The sequence below is a fragment of the Clupea harengus genome, chromosome 8, assembly GCF_900700415.2.
Source record: "Clupea harengus chromosome 8, Ch_v2.0.2, whole genome shotgun sequence".
NCBI lineage: Eukaryota > Metazoa > Chordata > Actinopteri > Clupeiformes > Clupeidae > Clupea > Clupea harengus.
In genome coordinates this window covers 28,637,430-28,654,929 of record NC_045159.1, presented here as the reverse complement: position 1 = coordinate 28,654,929, position 17,500 = coordinate 28,637,430, and the positions used below count along the sequence as shown (strand labels likewise).

Below are 17,500 nucleotides of genomic sequence, written 5' to 3'. Positions count from 1 at the left end.
TCTTCTTCAAGCAAGGGGAATGGGGTTGCTGAGCGACTGGTAGACATCTTCTAGGCCACTGAAGCGCTGAGGACATCAAAACTCACGAGACACAGTAAGACTCATGAGACACAGTGCTCTTCTTTGTCTGACTTTCTGAAAAATGTCTGTCTCTGCGCCACATGTTTTCATGGTGCTTAGTTTTTAAAATGGCGTTTGAAAAGTGATCTTTTAGTTCAGCAATCCAGACAAAAATGCCCTCCCCTAAAATAGATGTGTGTTCGACTGGTCCTCATTGCATTTGACAGACATATTTACTTATGCGGTGTACTGCCTGTAGAACTGAACTAAGGCAGCTGAGCGGCCAGATTATGAGACAGGTTTTTAACAGCAATTGTGATGGCTAAAGGCCGTGAAGAGATGTCCCAGGCTATGATACCATGTATAGAGCTTGAATTTTTCAGTGCAACTCCGACCCATTAAAAATGCAGAACGACGTCTCATTTTGCCGACATTGTTTAAATATTGTAACTGTTAGCATTCAGGGTGGGGCAGACACACGTTTCCGTCATCTATGATGTCGACAGAGATTGGTCTGGTCGGGACTGGGAACGCTGGATTCAGCCTGGACTAAATCTATCATTCCCATAAAAAAAGTCCTTTGCTTTGACAGAAAGACTGTAGAAGGGGTTGGGTGAAGGAACACAAAGTAAAAAAAAGACAATCACAGCAAAAGAGAGCGTTGTAGAAATAGACACAGCAAGTACAAGGGGAAAGAGAGGGGTGGGGGTCAAAATATCATCAGAACTTTACTTAACAGTAGCAGAAACAATTATGGCTGCTGTCGAAAATTCTACCAGAAATGACATTCTGAGTTTATGCCCAATACCATCTTGATTTTTTCCTTCCAATTTCATGAACACATAAACATGTTCACATTCACACTGAAACATGATCCTGAAACACAGTGGGAATACACAAATACACTCACCTCACACACACACACACACACACACACACACACACACACACAAATAGAGACTGAGAGTATGGGAGAGAGAGAGAAAGAGACTGACTTTTAAAAATCCTGAAATTTGTCGTTGATTGGAAACGTTCCATATGAGTGAGACCAACACCAACCAAAAGAACAAGAATGAGAGAGAGACTCAGCACCAGGAGGTTGTGGGTGAGATGGTTAGGAGTCCAGTCAGCCTCACTGTTCACCCCAGGAGAACACCCACCGCTTTAAAGAAAGGGGGGGGGGTGGTGGGGGTGGTGGGGGGGGGGGGAACAAGGCTTTGTGTGGAATACCAGATCACCTCTCCTTCCTGCCACGGAAGGCCTACGGATCAATAACCCACGTCTTTGAAAAGAAGGAAGACCAGGGGTTGTAAGAGAGGATGGCCTGTTCAAGAAGACCAGGGGTTGTAAGCGAGGATGGCCTGTTCAAGAAGACCAGGGGTTGTAAGAGAGGATGGCCTGTTTTGCTTGAGACGGGTTGTCCACACCTCATGGTCAACCTCATCCCGAATGTTCACTCCAAAGAAGATGGAGGTTATGATAAAGTGATGGCTTATTAGAAGAATAAAAAAAAAAATAGATCAAAGAAAGAAAAGAAAGAGGAAGGAGGTAGATTGGATATAAAATATAATTGCACTCCTGACAGCCGCCGCCCCCCCCACACACACACACCCTCTTGAAGAGGTGATATTGTTCCCTCAGAGCACAATCCACAGGTATAACTTCATTAAAAAATGATAGGATGCTGAATTTCACATGATTGTTCTTGCAGTGCAGTGAACTGCCTTCAGTGTTTGAAATGAAACTTAACTCTAAACTCAATCTTGATGGCTTGATGGCAAACTTCATGGCAAATACTGTGAGAGTCCTTGAAAACATCTGTCTAAACATCTGTCTAAACATCTGTCTAAACATTGGTTTTCCATGTAAAACCATACTAGTGCTTGAATCTTAATTGTCGGTTCCGGTTATAGCAATAGCCTCACAAAGGCTCTAGAGGAGCTACAACAAAAATTGAAGAATTTAGAATCAAAAACATAAGACCAGTTCAGTTCAGTTCAGTTCATGGAAATACATTTCAGGAAATTGAGAAAAATCTGAAATGAAATTAGAAGTTTAACCACACAAGACATTAAAAGAAACCTCGTGTATCTGAAACAGAGACACTATGAAAGTGGCCCAAAAGCAATGAAAACACTGGCATGGAACTTGAAGAAAAAACTAGCTGAAAATACAGCTCATAAAATACGACACCCTAGAACAAATGAGATAAAAAAAAAAAAACTAAGTGAGATTCATGAAGCATTTGAAGCATTTTACAAAAAATTGTATACAAGAGTCCCAGGAGGAGGCATAGCCCAGATTGATACTTTCTTGAACACCCCTGAAATGACCCACTCTTAAAGAAGAGCAAAACCAAGAGCTAATCGCTGTGATAACAGAAAATGAACTGAAAGCGGCAATTAGCAGACTTAAAGCAGGTACGGCTCCAGGTTCCGATGGTTATACAGCTGAGTGGTACAAGGAGTTTAAAAATGACTTGATTCCTATCATACTTCCTACACTAAACACGGTCCTGGAAAAGGCACAAACACCTCCTAGTTGGAAGGAGGCCATTATTTCTGCCATTCCAAAGGAAGGCAAGGATAAAACGGAGTGTGCGTCATACAGACCAATGTCTGTTTTAAATATAGATTATAAGATGTTCACTTCTATTATGGCCAGAAGACTTGAAAAGTTTATGACTAAATTGATCCACAACGATCAGACAGGTTTCATACACCAACGTCAAACACAAGACAAATACGAAGGACGTTACATATTATGAATCATATAGCAAAGAACAAAATGGAAGCAATAGTAATTAGTATAGATGCTGAGAAGGCTTTTGATTCCGTAAATTGGGATTTTCTTTACAGGACACTTCATAGATTTGGTTTCCATGCCAGGATTATTAAAACCATACAATCATTATACAATATTCCTACGGCAAGGGTCAAGGTCAATGGTTATTTATCAAATAGGTTTACCCTGGAAAGAGGTACAAGACTGGGCTGTGCATGGTCACCAATATTATTTGCACTTTTCCTTGAACCACTAGCCCAATATATAAGACAAAACAGAGAAATAAGAGGCATTCAACTTGCGGAAAGAGAGCATAAGCTAGCATGCTACGCAGATGATGTACTAGTTTATCTTAGCCAGCCAACACACTCTTTGCCCCAGCTGATGCTGGCACTTGAGAAATATGGGCAATTATCAGGATATAAGGTTAATGTGGGTAAAACCCGAGTGCTAACGTATAACTATAATCCAACATCAGAAATGGAGAGCAAATACCCATGGTCATGGCAAGCAAAATCCTTTAAGTACCTAGGCATTACTATTCCAAAAGATCTGTCAAAACTATCAGAATATAACTACTCACCTATACGCAAAAAAATCAAAGAAGATATCACAAGATGGAACCTCGTACCTTTCTTTAGTTTCAGCTCAAGAATACAATCTATTAAAATGAACATATTAGCCAGATTGTTATATCTATTTCAACCCTACCAATAGAAGTTAGAACAATAGACAAAATGGGCAAATGTTGTCTAGATACTTGTGGCAAGGCAAGAGACCAAGGGTTCGTCTCAAAAACACTGCAGTTAGTAAAGGAAGAAGGGAGGATGGGGTCTGCCATCCCTCAAGGAATACTACTATGGCCGCCCAGACAAGAGCTATAATATGCTGGTGCAATCCTTCATATGATGCACAGTGGAAAAGACATTGAAGAAAAAATATTTCCCATTCCAATACAAGCAATCATAGCTGACTCTAAAACTGCAACACTACATAAAACAGTTCTGATAATCCATGGGTCAAATTGACCCTTAAGGTGTGGAAAAATATCATTAGAAGAATATAAACTAGAAGGAGATCTACTGTCCCCTTAAATGGTGTGGATATGACTCAGACTTCACACCAAATAAAATGGACACCAGATTCAAAAAATGGAGAGATAATGGAATAACAGCTTTATGCAATATTATGAATGGAAACATACTGTTTAGTTTTGAAATATTCAAGAAAAGTATCTGTTAGAGAAACAGGACTTCTTTAGATACTTACAGTTGCGGCATTTTGTCAACGAAAATGTTAAAAAGGTAACAGAGGCAAACTCCAGTCTCATAGAACTGTTTAAAAGAGCATATAAGTCAAATTGCAGTAAAGGGGTGATATCAGCCATATATAAACGCTTTCTAGATCTTAAAACTCATTCAACAGCATACATTAAAGCAAAATGGGAAAAGGAATCTGGGATAGATATTTCTGAGGAAGAATGGACATTAATATGGGGGGGTATCAATGGAAATGTACCTAGTTCAATGAGCTGGCGAGAGTTTAACTGGAAAAATTGTATAAAGATATTTCATTACACTCAGACATCTCAGACATCTCATTATAGCGATAACATTCCTGTTTGGAGAAAAGTGTGGACACCAAAGCGCAAACCATTACCACATCTTCTGGGACTGTCCCATTATTAAAAACTTTTGGAAGGCGGTACACAATGCTTTACAGGACATCTTTCGTGAGGACATTCCTTTGGACTTTAAGATTCTGTACCTTGGAAATATACCTCAAAGTTGGCTGAAAGGGGACAGACACTTGATAAATGCAATGCTGGTGGCCAGTAAAAAGACTATTACCAGAAAATGGTTATTACCAGAGTGTCCTACAATTACATCATGGAGAGACATTGTAACAGAAATCTACAGAATGGAGCAGATTACAGCTCATGTTAACCAAAGAATGGAAACATTTCTTAAGCACTGGCAAAAGTGGTGCAACTATGTCACAGATAAATGGCCTGACTGTATTTCTTTACTCTATGGAAAATGATTTCTCCCTGCTTTATTTTAGTTTTGTATGTTTTTATGGTATTGTTTTTGTTTCTTTATTTGCATATGTGTTTGTTTGTTTTTCTTTTACTTCTCTTTATACATAGAATCTGAAAAATTGAAATATGTGTATGTGAGATTCTGAACACTAATAAAATATAAATTAAAAAAAAGAAGATTCAGACAAGTCAACAATATCCTCAAATTCCTGTGCCTGCACACGCATCACAACGGACGCAGAACACACAGAGGAGAAACTCCTTCACAAGTCACACACAATCGTACACACACACTCTCACACACATGCTCTCTCACACACACACACACGCTCTCTCACAAACACACTCTCACACACACACACACTCACACACATGCTGTCTCACACACACACACACACGCTCTCTCACAAACACGCTCTCACACACACACGCTCTCACACACACACACACGCTCTCACACACACACACACGCTCTCACACACACACACACGCTCTCATACACACACACGCTCTCATACACACACACGCTCTCACACACACCCTCACACACACGCTCTCTCACACACACTCACACACCCACGCTCTCACACACACACACGCTCTCACACAAACACGCTCTCACACACACACACACGCTTTCACACACACACACGCTCTCACACACACACACGCTCTCTCACACACACAAACACACACACACTCACACACACACACGCTCTCACACACACACGCTCTCACAAACACACGCTCTCACACACACACACGCTCTCACACACACGCTCTCTCTCAAACACACACTCTTACACACACGCTCTAACACACACACTCTCACACACACACTCTCACACACACACTCTCACACACACATGCTCTCACACACACATGCTCTCACCCACACACCCTCTCACAAACACACACTCACACAGACACACTCTCTCTCATAAGCACTCAACACACGCTCTCACACACAAACACACTATCACACACACACACACACACACACACACACACACTCACACTCACAAACAAACACACATATACAGACTCTCACACACACACACACACACGCTCTCACACCTTCATTCAGTCATTGAGACATAGACAAACACTCATGCACACACACCCACACACACCAACACACACCAGGGGTGCTAGACACATACCCGCCCCCCCCCCCCCCACACACACACACACACACACGTACAATAATTGACCCATCACAGAGAGCAACACAAACACCAGTCATCACAGGTATCACACACATATTCATTCATCACACACACAAACACACCACATATACACATACCGTGTAATCCACATGTCCACATGTCAAGTGTTGGTACCTATACCAACACCAACCCATACACTTACCATACTTGAGCCAACACAGAGTGCCAATCAAACACACACACACACACACACACACACACACACACACACAAAGTGTACTACACATTTCACAAGATGCCACTCACACTCACACACACTCACACACACACACACACACACACACACACACACAAGGTGCCACACACACATCACCAATGAAGGATCCCCCCCTTTAAATTACACACCATACTTATCCTATCACAGGGTCCCATGAAAACACACACACACACTGTAGTTCACTCATTCCTATCTGCCCCCCTTACACACACCATATTTCAGTCATCACAGGGATACACTCACACACACACTTTAGTTTGCCCATCACTTTGTCCCGTCCCCCCCCCCACCTGCCTCATCAAACACCCCATTCAGAGGTCTGCTGTTGTGTGTAAACACTCACCCCTTACACATGCCCCCCCCCCCCCCCCCCCCCCCCCCCCACAAACACACACACTCACCCTTACATTCCCCCCTCACCCTCATTGTGTGCCCCCCACCCCCCCACACAGATCTCTTGTTGTGTGTTAACACTCACACTAGTGTCTCCAGCTTGCAGTGGGACTCTTGAGGAGGTCTGAGAGATGCTGAATTCCTGCATCATGAAGATCACAATTGCCACTCAGGTCCAGCGTCTTCAAACTGCAGGAGGTTGATCTGCCAGCTGATGCTAAAGCAGCACAGCTCTTCTCTGTGAGGGAACACATCTGCAGCCTGGGGGAAACATAATGACACGTGTGATTATTACACTCACATACCTTTACCTATACCAACACCAACCCACACACTTACCGTACTTCAGCCATCACAGAGTGCCAATCACACACACACACACACACACACACACAAACACAGGCATACACACACTCACTGGGACTCACTCATCACAGGGTACACATACTAACACACGCTGGGTGCTCGATACACACTCACACACAGCCTTTCCTCCACATCAAATGGAGATACACAAACACTCATTAAAGGGAGCTCCCCCTTACACAAACACACACACACACACACCAAAACCCAAACCTTACTCTAGTGACTCAGCACCCCTCAGTGACACACAAACGCACACACACGCTCTCTCTTTCTCTCACACACACACACACACACACACACACACACACACACACACAATACTGGACCCATCAAAGACAGCAACACACACACATAGACACAGACAGACACACACTAACCACTCATCACAGATATCTCACACATGCTCTCTAGCTCTCACACACACAGACTCTGTTGCATCCATCATATCACCCCATACATTTGTGCCCCATACAAACACACACCCCTTCCTCCACATCAAATGGTGTCCCTCACACACTGCATGGCATCATCCTTCACTCATCACAGGGAGCCACTAAGAGAAGTCCCTCTCCAAAGAGTGAGACATAAACACATACACACACACACACTGTGTTTCATCTGTCATAGGGTGCCACACACACACGTACAATAATGAACCCATCACAGAGAGCCAAACACTCACACTCACACACAAACCACATATACACACACCGTGTAATCCACATCACAAGATGCTACACACATACACACACTTACCAAACTTGAGCAAACACAGTCAGAGTAAGTTTAGCTTGGCCATCATTATGTACCCCCACCCCCTCATCAAACACCCCATTCAGAGGTCTGTTGTTGTGTGTAAACACTCACCCCTTACACATGCCCCCCCCCCACACACACACACAAACCCATTGTACACCCATTACATGCCCCCCTCACCCATCACTGTGTACTGCTCCCACACAAAGATCTTGAGCCATCAAAGAGTGCCAATCACACACACACACAAACACACTCTCAGCATGACAGCTTCACAGGGTATAAAAGACACCAACAAAGGCAAACACACGCTTGGTGCCTCATACACACACACACACACCACTCATCACAGGTATCACTAGGGATGGGTATCGTTTGGTTTTTATCCGATACCGGTACATAACCGATACTTTTAAAACGATACCGGTGCCTAAACGGTGCCGGAACCGATACTTTATAAAAAAATAAAAAAATGTTTACGATTGACGACATTTAAGAAAGGCTTTATTGCCAAATATATGAACTGTTTAAAGTAGATTATATATATAAATAAATACAAAACACCTTTTAACTTAAAACTTAAATAATATATGAACTGTTAACAAAAGTTTAGACTATACTTAAATAAATACAAAACACACACACACACTCTGTACACACACTACAGCTTCAATACTTCAGCAATTATTTTGTTCAATTCAATTTTTTTTCTTCAAATTGAACAATATATTAACTGTTTAAAGTATATTATAAATATAAATACATACAAAACACTTGGCTTCAAACTTTTTAACTTCAAACTATGAACATTATATTAACTGTAAACAACAGTTTATAGTATACTTAAATAAATATAAATAAATACAAAAAACAGCTTCAAACTTCTTTTGCAAAAATATGAGCATATTTGCCTTTGGAGTCAAAAATGTATTGTTTTGTTTGCATTTATTTCATGAAATTTCACCATTTTATGATTTGTTTATACCTATCTTTTCTAGCTTGTTTATAGTTAATCTTGTTACTTGAACACACTGAGTACGAGAAAATGTGTACTGCCCCTTTAAGAGACTACCGTAGGTTAAGTATAGCTGTCATCTCCGTTTATTTTTCAGTCTTCGGTTGCTGAACTGCCGTTGACTCTTTGCCTTCTCCACTCTTTTCACGCAATTGTTTTGTTGCATTTGCTGCACGTCGCGATGTTTGAATATTTTGGTGCGAAATACAGCCACACTTTTGACCGTTTACCTTTCGGTATTTTCTCTGTTAAAAGGTTGATGGCTAGTTCTGTTTGTGCTTGCTCTGTGAAATGCTGCATGCTCTTCACTGTCATAAGACTGTTGCTATGAAAACACTAATGAGCGTGAGCGACACAGGACAAAGTTTACATTGGGAGCTGGGGCAGTTTTACATGTGCCCCGCGGAATCTGCCTAGCAACCGTTTTCAATTGGCTCAGGCACCGTAATGAAGCACCGAAATCTGCGTTGCATTTCGGTCCGGGTAGGTACCGGTTGTATTGGAACCGGTTCCATATTGGTACCGGTTCTCGGTACCCAACCCTAGGTATCACACACAAAATCATTAATTCATTTATTCATTCATCACATTCACACACACACAGACCAAACACATATACACCATGTAATCCACATGTCACAAGATGCCACACACACAACCACACAGAGTGCACTACACATTTCACCAGATGCCACACACTCACACACACACACTTGTCACCAATGAAGGATCCCCCCTTCAAAATACACACATAACTTATCCTATCACAGGATCCCATGAAAACACACACTGCAGTTCACCCATTTGTATCTGCCTCCCTCACACACCCCATATTTCAGTCATCACAGGGATACACTCACACACACACACACACTTTAGTTTGCCCATCATTATGCACAGGGTAACAGAGAGCTTCCCCGCAGACGAACACCTGTGGGTAATCTTTTACGCCATTGTTTAGTATGTTAATTCTGTATCCCTATAAGAGCTACAGATTCATGTTACCATTTAGAGGACGCCAGCGAAAGGACACTGCAGCAAAAGGAGACGGAAGATAACTATGACAAATTCTGAGGCTAAAACTTTGTTGGAATAAACGGATTATTTCACTAAGCCGCCTTTCCGAGTTCTCTTACTCACTACCAGCTAACTTGAACCGAGGAAACAATTTCACGTTTCATCAAAGATTCGCCAGGAACAGCACTCTTTCACACACACCCCTTACATATGACACACACAGACACACACTCACTCACCCCTTACACATGACTGCCACACACCCCTTCCTCAGCTAATACCCCCCCCCACCCACCCCGCACACACACCTTCTAATGTTTTCTCAGCATCAACAGCAAAAGAGCCAGGCATTATTTGACACCTTGGTAAAAAAAGCTAACACGCACACACACGCACACGCGCACACACACACACACACACACACACACACACACACACACACACACACACACAAACAAACACACACACAGACTCTGTCACTGTCACTCTACCTCTCTCAGTAATGTACTTACTCAGCTGATGTGGATGCTGTGACCACTGGCACCAGCCTCTGAAGAACTTCATCTGGACTGAGGAGTTCAGTCAGATCTTTCTCTGGTGTCTTTATGTACTTCTGCAGATCAAACTCATCCAGGTGCTCTTCTGAAATCTCAAACTTAAACCTACCAGTCTTCCACTCTCCTGGTAAGAGCATGACTACAGACAGAGTTCCTGAGCTCCTGTCAATGACCTCTACTACAGCATGGTGATTCAACTCATTCAGACAGTAGAACAGGTTAACACTTCTGTCTGAAGTATACTCATTTCTGATCTTCTCATCTCTGATCATCTCCTTGACGTACTGGACTGTTTGCTCTGGGCTCTGTGATTGGCTTCTTATCTGTGGCAGTAGGTGCCTTAGGAGATTCTGATTGGACTCCAGAGAGAGGCCAAGAAGGAAGCGGAGGAAAAGGTCCAGGTGTCCGTTCTCACTCTGTAAGGCCAGATCCACTGCAGTCGTGTGTAGGTCATGAAGTGTTGAAGCTCTGAACAGAGCAGAGAGCGGAGAGGTTTGCTGTTGGTCAGGCATGCTTCTCTCTGTGTTGCTGAAGCAGAGGAACACATATAAAGCTGCAAGAAACTCCTGAATGCTCAGATGCACAAAGCTGAACACCTTCCCCTGGTACAGCCCAGCCTCCTCTCTGAAGATCTGAGAACACACTCCTGAGTACACTGAAGCTTCTGTGACATCTATGCCACACTCTCTCAGGTCTTCCTCATAGAAGATCAGATTGCCCTTCTCCAGTTGTTGGAAAGCCAGTTTCCCCAGTTTGAAAATAATCTCTTCATCTGTCTCTTTTCTCCCTGTGTACTTGTGCTTTTTCATGCTTGTCTGAATGATCAGGAAGTGTGTGTACATTTGAGTTAGAGTCCTTGGCATTTGTAGACTCCCCGATTCATCTGAAGTTCTCTCTACAACAGTGGCAGTAATCCAGCAGAAGACTGGAATGTGGCACATGATGTAGAGGCTCCTGGATGACTTCAGGTGTGTGATGGTTCTGTTAGCCAAATTCTCATCACTGATTCTCTTCCCAAAGTACTCCTCTTTCTGTGGGTTATTGAATCCTCTTATTTCAGTCAGCTGGTCCACACACTCAGGAGGGATCAGATGAGCTGCTGCTGGTCGGGTGGTGATCCAGAGGCGAGCAGAGGGAAGCAGATTCCCCTTGATGAGGTTTGTCAGCAGCACGTCCACTGAGGCTGGCTCTGTCACATCACAACACCTTGGGTTGGAGTGGAAATCTAGAGGAAGTCGACACTCATCAAGACCATCAAAGATAAACATGTGCTCTGAACTGCTGAAGATTGCTTGATTTTTTATTTCTGGGTGAAAGTGTTGAAGTAGCTCCGCCAGACTGATTTTCTTCTCCTTCATCAGGTTCAGCTCTCGGAAAGGAAGAGGAAATATTAAGTAGACATCCTGATTGGCTTTTCCTTCAGCCCAGTCTAGAATGAACTTCTGCACAGAGATTGTTTTTCCAATGCCAGCCACTCCCTCTGTAAGCACTGTTCTGATGTGTTTGTCTTGTCCAGATAAGGGTTTAAAGATGTCACTGCATTTGACTGGTCTGCCTTGTGCTGCTTCTATCCAGGATGCTATCTCTATCTGTCTGACCTCATGTTCATTATTGACCTCCTCTTCCCCCTCTGTGATGTAGAGCTCTGTGTAGATCTCATGGAGGAGTTGTGTCTCCCTGATTGGTACTCCCTCAGCCAGATGCTGAAATTTCCTCTTCAGAGTGGATCTGAGTTTCTCATGACTCTGCCTCTGCTGGTGTCCATCTAGATCAATGACAGAATCACACAACGCTTACAGATGAACATCACCACAGACACCTTTAAGGAATAATGTCAACAAAATATCATGACAATATTCCTACTAGATTCAGAATGTCTATGTTGTAATATATTAGCTTCACATCTATTAGAGGACTAAAGCTCATGACACCATAATGTAGTAATTTCTCTCATAAACACACTGAACAGACACAGTGGGGTTTTTCAATATGATCACAATGTGAATATGCAGGGGGTTCTAGACTGTAATAGACACTGACAGACATGGAGGGTCAGTTTGCAGGTGACTGACAAACAATTACGTTTATTTCACTCATATACTCATCGTTAGGACAAGTATGGTTCCTTCACATGAACAAAATCAATCACATCATAAAAATACTACAGGAACAATCAATGCTCAGTTCAGAAGAGCTCATATACTCATCGTTACAACACAGTAGGGTTCCTTCACAGAACAAAATAAATCACATCATAACTAGTACTAAGCAACAATCAATGCTCAGTTCAGAAGAGCCACTAGGGAAAATACATATAACAGCGTAAAGAGGGTTCTAGAATGTTACTGACATAGAATCAAAGGTGGTTTGAAGAGGATTTTGGTGACTGCCTGACAGAATGTCATCCATGATCTCACCTGTGTTCTGCAGCAGAGTCCCTCTCTGTCTCGTCCGTCCTCTTGGACTGTGTGTCTGATGCCCCCTGCTGGACGCTGTTAACACAACATAACCCTAAAGTGAGTATTCTCACACCTCCCTCAGAGAGACTATCCTGGTCACTACACCCACACACACACACAAACAATACAAAATACAATACAAAATACATAAATACAGCTGTCAGGAGGGAATAGACCCCACTGGGGCTGCTTTGGGCTAGCAACCTGTAGCAGCAGCATCTGTGGCTGATAGAGCCAAGTAGATGCACCCAACTAAGAACAGAAGAACAAACCAAAACAATAACCCTAGAGTCAGCGAGGGCAGGGGTGGAAGATGACTCACAGGCAGACCACATGGCTTTGGACTTTGGCATGGCTTTGACTACAAGAAAGGGGATGAACTCCTTTACGGCCATTTTGGGGAATAAGAGAAAGCTCTTCAGGTTGGCAGGCATCATGCAGCTGGTGAACAGCAAAGACAAACCAAGCAGACTAAGAAGGAAACATGTAATGGGCAGAAACCAAAGGTTAGATAGCCAGGGTCCTCTGAAGTCAAGAATGGAATTGAATCAATGTTGTTTTAAAAGGAATTTTAGAAGTTTTGAAGGATACAGCAGAGTATGAATTGAATTGGAAGGGTGAGGTCATCTATAATTATGGCATGGAAAGATATGGAGTTTGTCAGAAAGAAAGGAGAAGCAAGGTCAAGACAAGGTTGAGATAGAGAGGCTGATTTGAGAAAGGAAGAAGCAATGGAAACAAGCAGATGATGAACGAGAGAGTTATCAGTCTTCTGCAGGCAGAGGCAAAGAGTAGACTGGCTACGTAGAGGAGGACGGAGGTCCTAAAATGAAAAAAAAAGAAGCTAGGAGTGCATTAGGCAGAAAAATATAATGGTTCATGTGATACAGTGGTGTGATGAACATGGAGCAACTTTGCTGAAACGAGTAAGGCCAGGCAGAGAAGGCCTACGTGCAGAGTCGAGTGCAGTTCGTATTTGCAGGTGCAGGCTGACAAAGACAGTCGAGTATTCATAGAGGGGTCTCGGTATAGGGATGCAGACAGGTGAGACCTTCTGAAGAGTTGTAAACAGGGTCTCAGACGCACACACACACGGACACACACACATGAGCACACAAGCCACCATTGTCTTGAAATGTTTCCCGGCAACAAGTGAGCAGAATATTTGATTGGCTTAACTTTGACAAGTATTTAGCTTTTGATTGGAAAAGCATAATTGTTTACTAACAGGAATTATAGTGTACTGAGAGTCTAGCATAGATGCTCCATGGACCACCACTGATGTCCTCTGGGTCAAGGAATGGAATTGCATCAATGTTAAAGTGTTTCTATCAGTAAGTGAAAAATGGTGGAAGAGAGGTTTTATATTGATGGTGAGGTGATTCCTTCTCTTGTGGAAAAACCAGTGGAGAGTTTAGGCAGGTGGTACAATTCCACACTGAGTGACCGAGGACAGGTTTCAGACCATAGAAAATTCATAGTTAAGGCTAGCAGTATTACTGATAAGACCTTCTTGACTGGTAAACTGAATATGTGGTGCTTGCAGTTTGGGCTTTTGTCATGCGTAAGCTGGCCTTTGACTGTATGAAGTTGCAATTTCAGAGCTGGAGAAATTTGCCAAAGTCATGAATAGGGCAGTTAGGAAATGGCTAAGGGTACCGTAGGATTGGAGATTGCTGGCTGATGTCGGAAGGCAACCTCAACCTCAAGGTGTCCATCTGGATCAACATGTATGCTTGATCTAAACAGCAATTCTCAAGCTGGTCAAACAGCTGATGAGGTAGTGGGTCACTGGGCTTAACTGGTTGTTTTTGGCACATACTGCTTTCCAAACTAAATGATTTACCGACCTGTCAGAGTCACATGTAGACACGCCCCCTTCAGAGGCTCCGCTCCTCTTCTTCTTCTTCACATCTGGTTCATCAGAGTCCATCACGTCTGTAAACACACACACACACAAATAAATAAATAAATAAATTAATTAATAAAAGGAGTCCTGGCTCTGAAATCAGAAACAGACGTGGCTCGGACCGAGACATACACAATTACAGCCAATCAACACGTTGCTTCAGGAGCATGAAAGGGAGGGGTGTAACTTGATTGGCTGTTGAGCTCAAATATCAACAACACGTTGCCAGAGCCGCAGACACACCTTTGATTAAGAAGTGTGAATTATTTGTGTTATATACACATCATTGATTTGCTGTATACAAAACTTTAAAAGTTAATTTATTGTTAAAATATTCATATAAGCAGTGATCAAGCCCTTAATTGGGGCACAACTCATTGACGTAAAATTAGGTTAACATTAGCATTATTCAAAGGCATTAGCTCACAGAGACTCAAACCTGCTTGTATTAAAGACAAATAGAGCAAGTAAATTAAAGTTGTGTACAGTTGTGGCTACCCCAAGTCCCGGGGGTCTGTTTCCCTAAGATAATTCTGATATATATAAATCTTTATTTCAGACGCCAAGTTCCATATAAAATAACAGACATACAACTATAAAAAAGAGAGAAAAACAAGAAAATACAACATACATAATACAGTTCATTAAAAAGTATGAAGACTTTTGTGCCAATGTCGTCTTAATGTCGAAGTAAATCGATAGCAGCTCTTTAGAGGGTTGACCAGAGCCTCTACTATACAGTTCTCAGATTGGTCCAATCGACACATGAAACCATACATCAATTGTCTCAAGAGCGCCTCACAGGTTGGTACGTGCTTAGACACAAACAACTGACTAGCACTATGCCACCTAGGCACATGAAGCAGCAATCTAAAACCATCATTGTAAGCTACTTTCAGTCTCTGTATACTCCTTTTCCTGTACTTAGACCACAACTGAGCAGTGTACAATGGTGTTATGTAGGTTCTAAACAGGGAACATTTAACTGAGTCTGAGCACATAGAAAAGCTGCTATGCATTTCATTAGAGGAAGTACTGATCAATGCAGAACAAGGGCTACTATATTGAATTTACTGGAAATACATCAATTTGTCATTGTTTTGGATGGATGTTTGTTGAAATGAAACACTTTCATATGCATGCAGTCACAGTAGCATCTGCATTTTTGTAAATACAGCTTTGTTTACATATAATTAAATTCACTTGGATGTGCATGATATTGATGGATCTGAATTAAACTTTAATGTAGATTAAAGATTCAGATTGTATTGTAAAATGTCCAAATATTCAATATCATGGTGACGTACATATTCCCTGATTTTGAAACAATTCAAATATCTTTATCTCCTTTATTTTTACCTTACATCTGACAGGTGTTGCTTCTCACTAATATTGGCTTTTGCTGTCGTTTTCTGTTCAGTTAAATTTGAGGGGTGGAGAACTAATTGATTTTGAACAGCAGTAGTAAAATAAGCCAACTGTGTACTTTCAAAGCAGCAATCCATATTAAATGCATGTCAAAGTGCATATCTGGTCTGAACACTGAACACTGAACAGAGGAAAACTCAGTTTAATCAACAATAAATCTTTATTCTTTTTTGCTGTTGTTGTTGGGGTGTTTGTTGTCGCTACTAATTCCCTAATACATGCTTGAAAACGGAGGGTTGAGGGCTATATTGGTTTGGTTGCAATCTGCAACAATCTGCGCCTACACCCTATGTATATCCTGCTAGAACTTCCGATACTCTACATTTAGCATTGTTTTCAAACATATTCTTGGCTTAAACAAATACTCCTATATTTTATACATACATACTTCTCAAAACTCATTCATGCTATGAAGCTCATATGGTTTCTTATATACATATGTAATTTCACAAAACGCTCACATTTAGCAGAAGATTATATATGTTACACTCATCCTTATCCATTAGATAGGTCGCAGAACGTAACTCACAGGAAGTAACTCACCCTATCAGTGCACAGCCACCACATTCACACATGTAGTTCCTTAAACTTTCACTCAGAATAAGCAAACAAATTAACATTTAAGTCTATTGTTATCAGGAACACTATCATTTGACATAACACATTTTTCTTCGAACGGAAAATATCTTATTTAATTTCATTCTTGCTCATTTTCTCACTAAATGCGGCGGTATTACGCACCGCAGCGGTAGGCCTACGTCTAGCTTTGTGAACTCATAGGCTACTGGAGGAAGTCCCTGACGGACTCCTTGACCTATAGGCTATTCTCCTTCCAAACAGAAACAAAAAAAACGGTAGCCTACTACTACCGCTGTCTAAACAAACCAACTGTGCGCTTTAAAAAAAAATGTGAAAGGTAGGGAACTGTCATAGGATAGCCTACGCCCTAACTGTCGTTGCATCGGTTTCATTCTTACCCGGAAATAGCCGAGTTTTGTGATAACATTACATCAACTCTGCCGGGTCGAAGTTCTTTGCCCACCTGATGGTGTTTGTATCCGTGTGGAGATGCCGCAGATGTCTTACTGCTCTGCAGGGAGGCTGGGAGTCTCACCCACTGCTTCTCTTCATCGCGCGTCGAGTGAACGGAGAGGGACAAGACGAGACCCGCCGATGTCGGTAGGAAAACTGTATGATCAGGGAAAGTGTATTAAAACCGGATGTCGTCACTTTAAGCCGGTCTCTGGTTGGATTAAAGCTTTTCAG

General features: G+C 42.1%; 1 long non-coding RNA gene across 3 annotated transcripts; it reads right to left on the bottom strand.

Moving 5' to 3' along the window:
- Positions 1-12,814: 12,814 nt before the first annotated feature.
- On the bottom strand, positions 12,815-17,366 carry LOC116221382. 3 transcript variants are annotated; one of them, XR_006152516.1, is made up of 3 exons: positions 16,778-17,297; positions 14,748-14,835; positions 12,815-12,930 (listed from the first exon to the last, which is right to left on the bottom strand). It is a non-coding gene; the product is annotated as an uncharacterized LOC116221382 (long non-coding RNA). The 3 variants fall into 3 exon arrangements; XR_006152517.1 differs by having other exon boundaries at positions 12,816-12,930; positions 17,277-17,366; XR_004164094.2 differs by having other exon boundaries at positions 12,817-12,930; positions 17,212-17,300.
- Positions 17,367-17,500: the final 134 nt, after the last annotated feature.